The following is a 12,386-nucleotide window of genomic DNA, read 5'->3' on the forward strand; positions in this document are numbered from 1 at the left end:
GATGTTCCCCTTTTCTAACTGAAAATAACTCTCTCTCAAGTATCCATTATTCTTCATTCAATACCATTGCTCCTCATGCTATCCAAAGCCATCCATATGTATGTTCTACTTCTGCTACCCAAGGATTGCTTTATTCTGGTTTATTCTCCACTATCAATTATCTACTAGTAATAATTAGAATTATTTTTTAAATTATTATTTGACATTTTTGAATATTAATCACTGTTGACAACTCTCCTCTCTTCGTTGCTATGCTGTTTTAGATGTCTGTCCCTTTGGACCTCCTTAGTTTAATTTGCATACTTGTATCCACTAATTCGGCTGCTGTATCTTGGAGCTACTCAGAATTTTCTTTCTTCTCGCTCTGGATTTTTCCTATAGTGTTTAAGCTAGGTTCTAGGTTTGAGGCATTCCTATATCCAAATGAATTACATGAAAGGCAGACCTCTCCTAGGAGCTCTAGGTGTATATTTACTTCTGTTTAAATATAATATGGGTAGACTAATTCCCCAAGTGGCTTTTGTGGCCAACTGGGGAATAAATCAGCAGATGGAAGATGATTCTCTGACTATCCTTCTGTTTAAACATGATATGGGTAAACTAATATTCCTTCACCCATCGACCACACAGACCCTCTGTCACACACTCTCAGTTCATAGCATATGAGCACTGTTCCATAAGATACTTATCACAATGTGCTGGTGAAAATAATACACAGATGATTATGTACATAGCTGTACACATGTCATTCTGGTCCAGCCTTTTGAGTCGGTAATAAGCACTCTTTTTTTAAATAGATGAAAGGAAATACTTGACTAGAGCATTTGATAGGTTCAATGTTAGCTACAGTGGCTGTTCTGCTGTACAATTTCTGTCTGCCGGGCCCGGAGCGGTGGCGCAAGTGGTTAAAGGTCCTCGCCTTGCACGCCCGGGATCCCATATGGGCGCCGGTTCTAATCCCGGCAGCCCCGCTTCCCTTCCAGCTCCCTGCCTGTGGCCTGGGAAAGCAGTCGAGGACGGCCCAAAGCTTTGGGAACCTGCACCCACGTGGGAGACCCGGAAGAGGCTCCTGGCTTCGGATCGGCATAGCATCGGCCCGTTGCGCTCACTTGGGGAGTGAATCATCGGACGGAAGATCTTCCTCTCTGTCTCTCCTCTCTGTATATCTGCCTTTCCAATGAAAAAATAATAAAAATAAATCTTTAAAAAAAAAAATAAAAAAAACAATTTCTGTCTGCCGTCACAAATTACTTTTAGAATTTTTATGAGCATGAAAATAGGTCCTGCTTTTTGATCAGTAAGAAGATAGTATGCATGTAATGCACAAATTATGATCAATTGAAATTCTGTAATATCCAATACAGATTTACAAAAGCATGGGATAGATACCTTAAATCACAATCAGTGGCAATAGTTATAACAGTGGAGGGCATAACACCATATTTACCCTCAGTTTCTTACCTTTGCTGTTCGTTTGTTTCTCTCACTCTCTCTTTTTTAAAAAAAAAAAATTTTGTTTTTATTGAAAAGTCAGCTATATAGAGAGCAACAGAGAGAGGAAGAATTTCCGTTTGATGATTCACTCCCCAAGTGGCTAAATTGGCCGGAGCTGAGCCATTCTAAAGCCAGGAGCCAGGAACTTCCTCCAGGTCTCCCACGTAGGTACAGAAACCCAAGGTTTTGGGCTGTCCTTGACTGAATTCCCAGGCCACAAGCAGGGAGCTGGATGGGAAGTGGGGCTGCCATGATTAGAACCAGTGCCCATATGGGATCCTGGCACTTGCAAGGCAAGGACTTTAGCAGATAGGCCACCGCGCTGGGCCCATAGTTTCTCTTTTTAATCTATCCAGTCTGGATATATTCTGAGGCAGCTGAGTCCAACATGAAGTATCTATATTTTTCAATTCCTATTTTATTAAAAGATCTATCTGATCTTCTAAATGGTTCAGTCACCATTTATGAAGCAATTATCATAGTTTGGGGATTCTGTTTTTTCAAGTTTTATTTTTATTGGAAAGACAGATTATATTTTTATAGAGGAATACAGACAGAGAGAAAGATCTTCCTTTCACTGGGCCACTCCACAAATGGTTGCACTGACCAGAGCTTAGCTGATCTGATGCCAGGTGCCAGGAGCTTCTTCTGATGCAGGGTCAGAAGGATTTAGGCCTGGCTTCATTGCCTTCTTAGGCCATAAGCAGAGAAATGGATGTGAAGTGAAGCAGCCAGGACATGAACTTCCACCCAGATGGGATCCTAGCACCTATAGTGTAAGGATTTAGCCATTGCACCATAGGGCTGGGCTGGGGGTATTATCCTAAGTGTTTTAGATTTCTTTTTTAAGCCTTACAACACAGATGAGCAGATCTATATTGATTAATGGTCATTAATTAGCACCGGCATGCTTTTGCAACTTGACTAATCTGTCCAGAAATGGAGAGTTTGTTAATCTTCCTAAAACTGGATTAAATGCATATCTAATTTTGAGAAATAGAATGTTATGGCACTGACGCTACATTTTATGTATTCCAGGCTGCTGCAGAAGTTTATGAAACATCTTCTGTTCCCTTCCTGAAATGTTAGTGCTATACCACAAAATGAGAAAGTCAATCAAGACTTACTGAAAGCCCAGAGGCTGTGTAAGGCAGATCTGGGCCCACTAGCCAGCATGAGTTGAGTAAATCTTAAACTTCCCCAACCCAGTTCATGCTCCAATATATACAGCTGTATGAGTGACTGCAAACAGTTCCAAAACATGATATTCCAGTTTATCCACAGCATTCAGGCAGATAACAAAGCATTATTAGTTTAAGTCACTGCTTTGTACAGTGGACTTCCTAAAACAAATCCTAATTTAAACAAAGGTACTGCAAGTTTCTTCACTGTATAAATGAAGAGGAAGAAGCAGGCAAATATTTAGTGTTACGTGAAATTGCATACACAGCCATATTACATGGCAGAGATAGGATCTGAGTATAGTCCTTACTACACTCAAATTCCTTGCCTGATGATTCAATAATACAATGCCTCTTTAATTATATTTCATATTTTCTATACTTATTCCAAATATTTAAAGATGAAAATATTCATATGCCATTTTCTTATAATTTTCCTTTATTCAACAGGCTTTCTGTGTGTAACCACATGTTGTTTTTTTCCATTTGAGAAACAAAACATTTACCTAAATATAAACATCCAGAACAAAATTCTAGTAGGAATCAGATCTGATCTGCCACTCTATGTTTTGTAGATATTTAAATAGTTGAGGGTATATCAAGAAATGAATTACATGTTGTGACACCTGGAGATTGAATGTACAAAATGAAAATTTCAGGGTCCATAAATATATTTTATGAGAATATTGTTATATGCATGTGTTTACTCATCACCAAAGGAAACTGTCTCAACTCTGTTCAGTTGAGTAAATGGGGCAAAAACATCCTATCACTCACAAAATCGAGAATATTAACCATCTGGCCCTTTTCAGATGAGCTTATTCAGTTTTGAAGTAAGACAACTACATCCTCCTCCACTTTGGTTATTCCTCTCCTATTTCTTAATTTATATGGTTTGCAGTATTGTAAATGCCACTCTTTTGAATTATACTAGTCAATAAAGTTGTCTTTTCAATTCATTTTTATAGCTACAAATGGATCTCCTGTTTATTATATCCTTCACATGAATCTCATGTTTTTTTGTTTTGGTTTGGTCTTACTTTTTTGAAGAGTATTCTTTAAAAATTATTTATTTTTATTGGAAAGTCAGATTTCCAGAGAGAAAGAGAGATAGAAAGATCTTCTGCCTGCTGGTTCACTCCCCAAGTGGCCACAACAGCCAGAGCTAAACCAATCCTAAGCCAGGACCCAGGAGCCTCCTTTGGGTCTCCTACAAATGTGCAGGGTCTCAAGGCTTTGGGCTGTCCTAAATTGTTTTCCTGGGCTGCAAGCAGGGAGCTGGACAGCAAGTGGAGCAGCTGGGACATGAACCAGTGTCCATATGGGATCTTGGGGCATGCAAGGCCAGGACCTTAGTCAATAGACTACTGTGCTGGGCCCACAGCATCTCATGTTTTGATGCATTACGCTCCTTTGTTGCTTTAACTGATCTTTCGAACTAAATTTACATTTGGTGTCCTTAGATTTCACCTCAAGAGATTCAGACCAGTTGGTCTGCTGTTAAATATTTTATTCTCATTTTATCCTCCAATATGTTTAAACCTCTTCCTAAGTTAGTGTTATTCATAAACTAAAGGAACACGATTTCACTGCCTTCCAACATGACAAGAAAAAAATCCCCTTCAGCTTCAATACTTGTCTTTTAAGAAATCCTTTAATAAAATCAATAGGTTGATGAAATTATAATTCCCAGGCACTATTTAATAATTCGATTTAGTTATTCTGTCTATCTATGCTCGTTTCCTAAGTTATGCTTGACACAGTGCTTTTTGATGGAGAAAGGATGATAAACAGCACATTCCTTGCCCCTCAGATTGTAGCTTAGTTATACTGATAAGCAAATTACAGTATTTGACATATGCATTGAGTATTGAAATATGATTACAAAGAGTAACGATTTTATGAATAACAATACTTGAATTATTCTGACATTACAAGATACTTATGTATTCGTTACTGACCTATTCCTTATATCCTTGAGTAATGTCATCAATTACCCTATGAAAGAGGTGAGGTTAACATGTTTTATTCTCACTAAACTAGTGTTTCTTTGATCCAAGAGTCTCACCCTTCTTGTGCTTACCAACCAACTAGAGATCAGTCACAAAGCAGATTCTGGTGGTCCAGGCCTGGGTTGGAGCCTAAGAGTTTACAATAGTGAGAATTTACAGCAGTGAGAATGTGTTTGCAGCTCTTCCACAAGGCTCATTCTGAACAATTAGCCCTAAGTTGGTGCTCACACTACAGCTCTTTAGTGATCAGTTTCTTTCTTAAAAGGACTTGCCATTTTAGTGAGCCTTTCCAGAAATATTCAGCAGAAAGAGACCAGAAGTAGAGTGAAAAACCACAGGCAATGATGTCACACAGATGTGAACTTATACAAGAACAGATCTGCCCTCTGAAACCCATGAGCTCAGTCTCTGTCTTCAATTCACCGTTGTTCATTTTCTTAGTGAAACATTTTGCTGTGGTGTCCCCAGGGATAGGAACCCAGAGAGATCCCAAACACTATCTTTTTTTTTTTAAAAGGAACAGAAACAGAGATGTATTAGGGGTAAATCAATCTGAAAGGAAGATATGGCTTGGTTTCAACCAAGATTTTGTACATATGGATTTGAATTTAGAAGCTGTGTTCAATGCCGGGAACTCAGTTGAATCAGGCACAGTTTTAAAGATTTCTGTCAGGCAGATGTATAAGTAAACAATCCATGCACCCCAAGGTACTCCTGGGTCATCGATTCTTTTGGCAAAATGTCAAGAAATTAGCATCTGTGATAGGAAGATGAAAACAATTTTGTTTATGTATATGTGTGTGTATACACATATACTACTCTGAGGTTGAAATAATAGTATAGGATATGTACTATAAGAAAATGTGTCAATGATACTTCAGTGATCTCAAAACCCAAGAAGATCATGGTTTAATTAACATAAATCTTAAATGCCAAAAAAAAGGCAGGAAAAAAGGTACAAAATTGAATTGCCTTTCGTGAATATAAAGTTGAGATGTTGAGTCTCTGTGGGTAAACAGATGTAATTGTAGCTCATCTACAGGACTCAGGAGAACTAACATGTAATTTTTGGTTATTTTTGAAACAATATAACCTAGGTCACTTATTTGTGTATCTACTGTGCTTTTACACATATATAAAAAGGCACATATATTTGTGTTTCTATTTACCTTACATCAGTAGTTTTAAATAATTACTACCCTGTTTTGACTATTAATGTTAGTCTGAATTTGGAAAGCTTGATAAGCTGTTTACAAGGAAGTTCAGAAGGAGAAATTAGTACATGTTTGCTGAATATTGTGAAAACATATTTCTCAAGATAGATTGCTGGAAATGGCAATTAGGCAATGTAGAAACCTGATATACTTCTATACATTAAATCACATTGAAATAAACATCTAGATCAATACCTTTTAGATATTGAGATAAAGGTAATTGTATTGATATGTAAAAGCTTTCACTCAGTTCACATTTGTTACCCATGAATTCTCATTTCAGTTTTCAGAAAAAGACAAAAAGAAGCTGTTATTTTGGCTAAGTGTACTGGATAATGAGGAAACGGGGGCATATAATCTCTCAAACAAGTTGGACAAAGGAGTTCCTGAAAAGTTTGCTCACATAAAAGCCTGCTATAAATTCTGCATTTAGTTTCTTATATATTATCTGTGATAATTTATAGATGAAATATGCAAAATGCAGATTGAGTAATCTGATCAAGATCATTTGTGGGATTGCCTTCTTATCTGCCACCTCTCTTCCTTTCTTAACAGCCTCACTTGCTGTACAGGAATCAATACGGTATCAGGTAAACTGAATCCATTTGTAGTTGCAAAGGTAAACATGTGAAGTCAACCAAAGCAATTCAGCACCCGTGGAATTTGAAGGGATGGGCATGCTATCCACTGATTCAATCAGAGAATGTAAGCGCTTGCATTGGGAATTCTAAAGCTATGCCCCTCTGCCATACTGGCAATGCTTAAGGAATGTGAGTAACAGCTATTTTAGGATCAATTAACCTATAAAGTAGAGAGGGAAAGCTGAGTGGATGCTTGGTTGTGCTTCTGCATCTAGCCTTGCTGATTTGGGGCATTATGGAGGAATTCTGCACTTTTCAGATACTTGGCAGCACAAATTATCCTCAGCATCACACCAAGTTTGACTCTTTTTCTAGCAATAATAATCACACAGGAGTACTGTGATACAGTGAGTTAAGCTATCCCTTGCAATGTTTACACTTCGTATCAGAGCCAGCATTCAGGTGTTTATTTAAGTCCCAAATTCTCTGCTTCTAATCCAGCTTCCTGCCTAGGAAGATGGCAGAGTTAGCCTATGTAACTGACCCCCTGCCACTGATGTGGAAATTATAGTGATTACTTAATCTTCAGGGAGAAAAACAGGGTTTCTGGTTTCTGGCTTCACTCTGGCCAAAATCTAGCAGTTGGGGTCATTTCAGGGATGAACCAGCAGATGAAAGAATTTCCTTTGTCTGTCTTTCTGTCTCTCATCATCTTTCAAATACATATTATTTGAAAATAAATCTTATTTTTATATGAAAGGCAGATTTTATAGAGAGACAAGGAATCACAGAGAGATGTCTTTAGTCTACAGGTTCACTCCCCAAATGGTTATAATGGCTAGTGCTGAACTGACCCAAGGATAGGAGCCAGGAACTTCCAGATTTTTCACGTGGATGTAGAGGGGCCCAAGGACTTGAGCCATCCTCTTCAACATATCATAACAAGTGAACTGGATGGTAAGTGGTAAACTAGGAAAAATACCAGTGCCCAGATTGGATGCCAATGCCACAGGCAGACCATTCCGGCCCTTAAAATAATATTTAAAAAAAGAAGTAGAATGTAGGAGTGCCCTAGACAAAATTGCTAGGCTGGAGTTGAGGGTAAAAAGCTTGAAAAAGGTATTTGTCTGAGGGGAAACAGCTGACTCATGACAAATTCAAACGTGTTTAGGACTCATCAAACCCATGCTAGTAACTTTCCAATGCAACATGCTGATTTACCAAACTGTTCATTACTAATGATTCAAGTAAATGCCTCAGAGTTCTAGAATACTCTGAAGACAGTGCTTCTAAGATATTCTCAGAAGGTATTGTGGTTATGTACAAACTTAAATTTCAAGGATAAAAATGGTAAGATACAAAACAAAAGTGCAAAATAAATATTTTCACACTTTCCTAGAAAATATTTTGACTATTTTGAAAATTGTTTGAAACTTGCTGCTTTGCCTTATATTTTTCTTTATAGTCCTTGCTGTATGGATGTGTTTTGTTCTGTAAGCTATATATAATGAGAATAAGAACCATGTATTTCGAGTTTAAACCTGTATTTTCCAGTATTTGGCACACTGTTACAATAACAGCAGTTTAAAATAACACATGCTAAGGAAATGAAACATTTTGGCACACAGGATTCAAGGGAACTAGCCATAGAAACCCCTAACTTGGCCCATTTACTTATTCTGTCTAGAATTGTAGTATCCCCCAAAACTATAAGTCATAAATGTGTGCTGTGAGCATAAGTTAAAATTTTTCCAGTAGTTATGTCGAACCTTAAAGCAACTTAGTAAAACTAATTTTTATTTAACCCCAAAAAATCTTAAAAAATTAGGCTCAAAATGAAAAAAAAATTAACAGGTTATTTAGAAGTTTTTACACTAAATCATCAAATAGTAACTTATTTCATCCTTGCAAAGAAGCTTAATATGGACTAGCTACATTTTTTAGTAGCTGCCGTACTGCACAGTTCAGAGTTAGACATAATATGTCTAACACGATATCTAAAAATAAGTCTGCAAGAGACAAATCTTGATATAACTTAGGTAAAATCCTACATTAAAATTCACAGTATGATTATGACATATACAAGAGGGCTATTGTTATTTTAAAGCCTCCATAGGTTTTTTTTTTTTTTGCACAATAAACACCACGTCTTTGCAATGCCTGAATGTGAAGTTTCAGTATTAATGCAAAATAAGTATCTAGTTAGCATTCAAAATGATTGTCTTTTGAACTTAGGATCTTTAAATTTAGTTTAATAGTCTATTATATAAACCTAACTACTCCATGGCATTAATGAGTCCAACTAAATATTATTTTAACTATCTTATAATGGTTTACTTGGTGAGTAAAGAAATCTTCTATACATTATTTCTAGTTGGGGTTCTGAGGATTCATAATACAGTTTAAAAATATTTTTCAGAAAGCCATATCATTATTGCACAATGTAACACTACAGTTTAAATCAAATTTCTAACCATTCAACAGCCATTTACTGACATGTTAGATAACAAGTACTAAGGTGGTAAGGATGCAGAAATGCGCATCATTGCCTCCAACTAGCTTATCAAGTCTGCTCTCTGCTGCTGTAGCAGAATATCATTCACACGTCATAATGTTATATGAGCAGACATTTATTTGGTTTACAGTTCTGGAGTTGGGGGTCGCAGGGCATAAAGCTGGTGTTTTGTGTAGGTCTTTGTGTTGAGTCATAACATAACATAAAGGCAAGAGAATGTGCACAAGACAGAGAGAGAGAGGAAGTCAGGTTGAATTCATGCTTTTGGTCAGGAACTTCCTCTTACAATTGTATAAATCCATTCATAAAAGCAGAGCCTTCGTAACCCACTGACCTTTTAAAAAGTTTGTATCACAGATTTGTTAAAGGATGATTAAATTTCAAAGTGAACTTTGGAGAGACGATTCAAATTACAGCTAGCTCACAATCTAGCAGAGCATAGAGGCGACTTAAGAAATGACAAATGTTCTGACTCAAGTTAGCATAGGATACATTGGGAAGAGAAATTAATAATCACTTTAAGTTGTTGTGGGGAAAGAAGATGAGAAAGAATTTTGGGGAAGAGAAGAGATTAAAAACAAGAGAAGTGAATGCAGAGCCAGTAGGACAAAGAGAATCAAATTCATTGTATTTCAGTACTCCAAATGCAGTGCAGAATTGCAAGAGAGGAAGGAGCGGCATATGCCTTGATGGATGCAGCAGAGTGGAAAGCCGCAGTAAAGTGCACAGAGGGAAGCTCTGCGATTGGGGGATTCAGCCAAATGCAAAAGGCCAAAGTTATTGCAATTTACATATTTCTATTTTGAGACCCCCCACAACCCTTTTAACCCATACGGTTTTGATAATTATTTTTAAATGGAAATTCAGAAAGCAACAGGCAATAAGTGTTTGAATCAAGACTTCATATTGAGAGGCTCTGTGGGGCACTTGGCAAATTTTATTTCCTCCCAATAAGGCAGAAGGGAAAGCTGGCATTTCTAATTCTAATTGTACCAGTTCTACTCCCCCTCACTTTGACCATCAGCTATTAAGCAAGTGGACAAAAAATGAGCTATTTGCTCACCTGCCTTTCCATGATTACTTCCTACAAAAATATACACAAAGTAAATGTTTGTTGGAGACAGAGTTGGCATCTATGTAAATAACTGCAGGGGTTTACGACCATAGTACCCCAGAGGGTTGGCCATTTGGGCTAGCACATTAGCTTTCTCTGAGCAATGGCTCTCCCCTGAGGAAATAGCACAGTGCCTGGCTAATTTTCCCAAGATGATACACATTTCCAGTTTACTAAATTACCTTCCAAATGTAGATCTGCAAAGTTTTCACAGGTGTGAAGAAAATACATTTTAGAATATTTAATATGTTTACATGTGTGAGACAGAGGTTGCTAGCTATCCTCTCTCAGGAAAGATTATTTTTTTGCCCTATATTTTGTTTTATCACAATGCATTCATGAAATTATATTCATTTTTTCACAATTCATCCTCTTATTAAGTATAACTTAAAACAGATAATGGCTGTTTTTTATATAAAGTTTGAAATACATGCTAAATCACCACTGAAAATTCTTCACTTAAGAAATCCAGAAAACTAAGAACTACCAGTAAACAAAATGGCCTTAAAGGTCAAGATGATGCAGGATTAAATCTTGGTATGACCTCTTAGTAAGTGTTGGCTTTGGGCAATGCATTTAGTTTCTCTGAGCCCAAGTTTTTGTTTAAAATTACAGCAAACCAATATTTACTTAATAAGGTCAGTGTGAAAATTAAATAATACATCATACACATAAAATGCTTTCAGAACTAATTTTCCCATTCTCTATGCTTTTTCTCGCCTCTTTAATACCCTTAATGGTCAGAAAGAAGCTACAAATTTAGTCTCATAGCCTCCAAAGCCCTCCCATATGCACCACTCTCCCCATGAAGAGACTGTTTAGTACTGGTTATACTGTAAAGAATTACATATGCACTATCTTCCACATTAGCTGCAAAGGCAAAGGTAAGATTTTTTTTCAGCACAAAGGACAGTGCCTGTGTTCGCACAACTGACCTTTAAATAACTGTAAAAATACAGGAGGAAGGAACACAAGCACATTATTCCAGCAGGACTGCCATTCACTTCTCTTTCATAGGAAAGGTTGAAGAGACTGAACCTTTAGTTAGGCTCTGGTATAATTCTCATTGAACATAATCCTATGCAAGTACTTGTCAAATAATAGTATGAACCGCATCTCAAAAATACAAGGGCTTGTTGAGGACTATTGGACTGAAAGCAGTGGAAAAGAAATAAAGATATACTGAGGACACAAAGGGAAAACACTTTACATCAAAACATGTTCTTACATGCATATTACTAGCAGCTGGGAATTCCTTACTGTGGGATTATATTGATTCTGCTGCCTCCCACCATGTGATGCCTGGCAGCTTATTTGTCCTACAGGCATTATGCAAAAGGTGACAGGTGACTAAATGAAATATGACTCACTTATAAATGTTGCTGTAGGCAAAAAATATGGGGGAAAATTTAAGGTAAATGATCATAGACATTAGAATACAGTGGCATGAGAAACAGAATCAATTAGAATCAATATAGGGCTTTAAAAAGGGTTAGAAAGACCCACATAATTAAGAGAATTAATTACACTGTCTAAATAGAACCTCTAGAAGTCAACTAATTAATTTATCCTAATGTGTACAATAATGAATAAACCCCCACATTTCATATATAGTGGATTAAGTATAGGCAATCTGTAAGATGTATGTCCTTCAGCGACTAACCTGAAAGCCACCCACATGGCACAAACTAGCATTAGTTCAAGCAGTTAACAAAAAATATTCCAAATATAGCAAATTGCCTCTAATATTAAAACAGAAATGTTAGGTTGTAATGAGCAAAGGTGGCTTAAAACACTATAAAAGAATGATTCAACTTTCTGTAAATAAATTTATAACATTATCTTGAAAGTAAAAAGAGGAAGAAGAGTGAATACATTCTTTGAAATAATACGCTTTGAATCTGAGTACTACCATTGGCTTTCATTGGCTGAATTGGTTTTGGTAAGTAATGGAATATCTCTAGGTATTGATTTTCTGAATTGTAAAGTGGAAATGAAATGTGTACTCCATAAGTTTGCTCTGAGATATTAATAGACAAATTAATACTCAAAATGTTTTTGAAATAAGCCTTTAAAAATAATGTCATTACTTATATAACAGAAAGAAGGATAGATATTTATTTATTTAGAGAGTACGCTCACTACCATTTGATAATTCACTACCCATTTGACACAACAGCCAGGGATTATCCAAGTTGAAGTAAGGAACTAGGAACTTCATCTGTCCTCCACTGTAAGGTAGCAGGGGGCTTATTTCTTGCACAATAATTTGCTG

The sequence above is a fragment of the Ochotona curzoniae genome, unplaced genomic scaffold (genome assembly GCF_017591425.1).
Source record: "Ochotona curzoniae isolate NIBS_2020 unplaced genomic scaffold, NIBS_Ocur_1.0 scaffold_3223, whole genome shotgun sequence".
Taxonomy (NCBI): Eukaryota; Metazoa; Chordata; class Mammalia; order Lagomorpha; family Ochotonidae; genus Ochotona; species Ochotona curzoniae.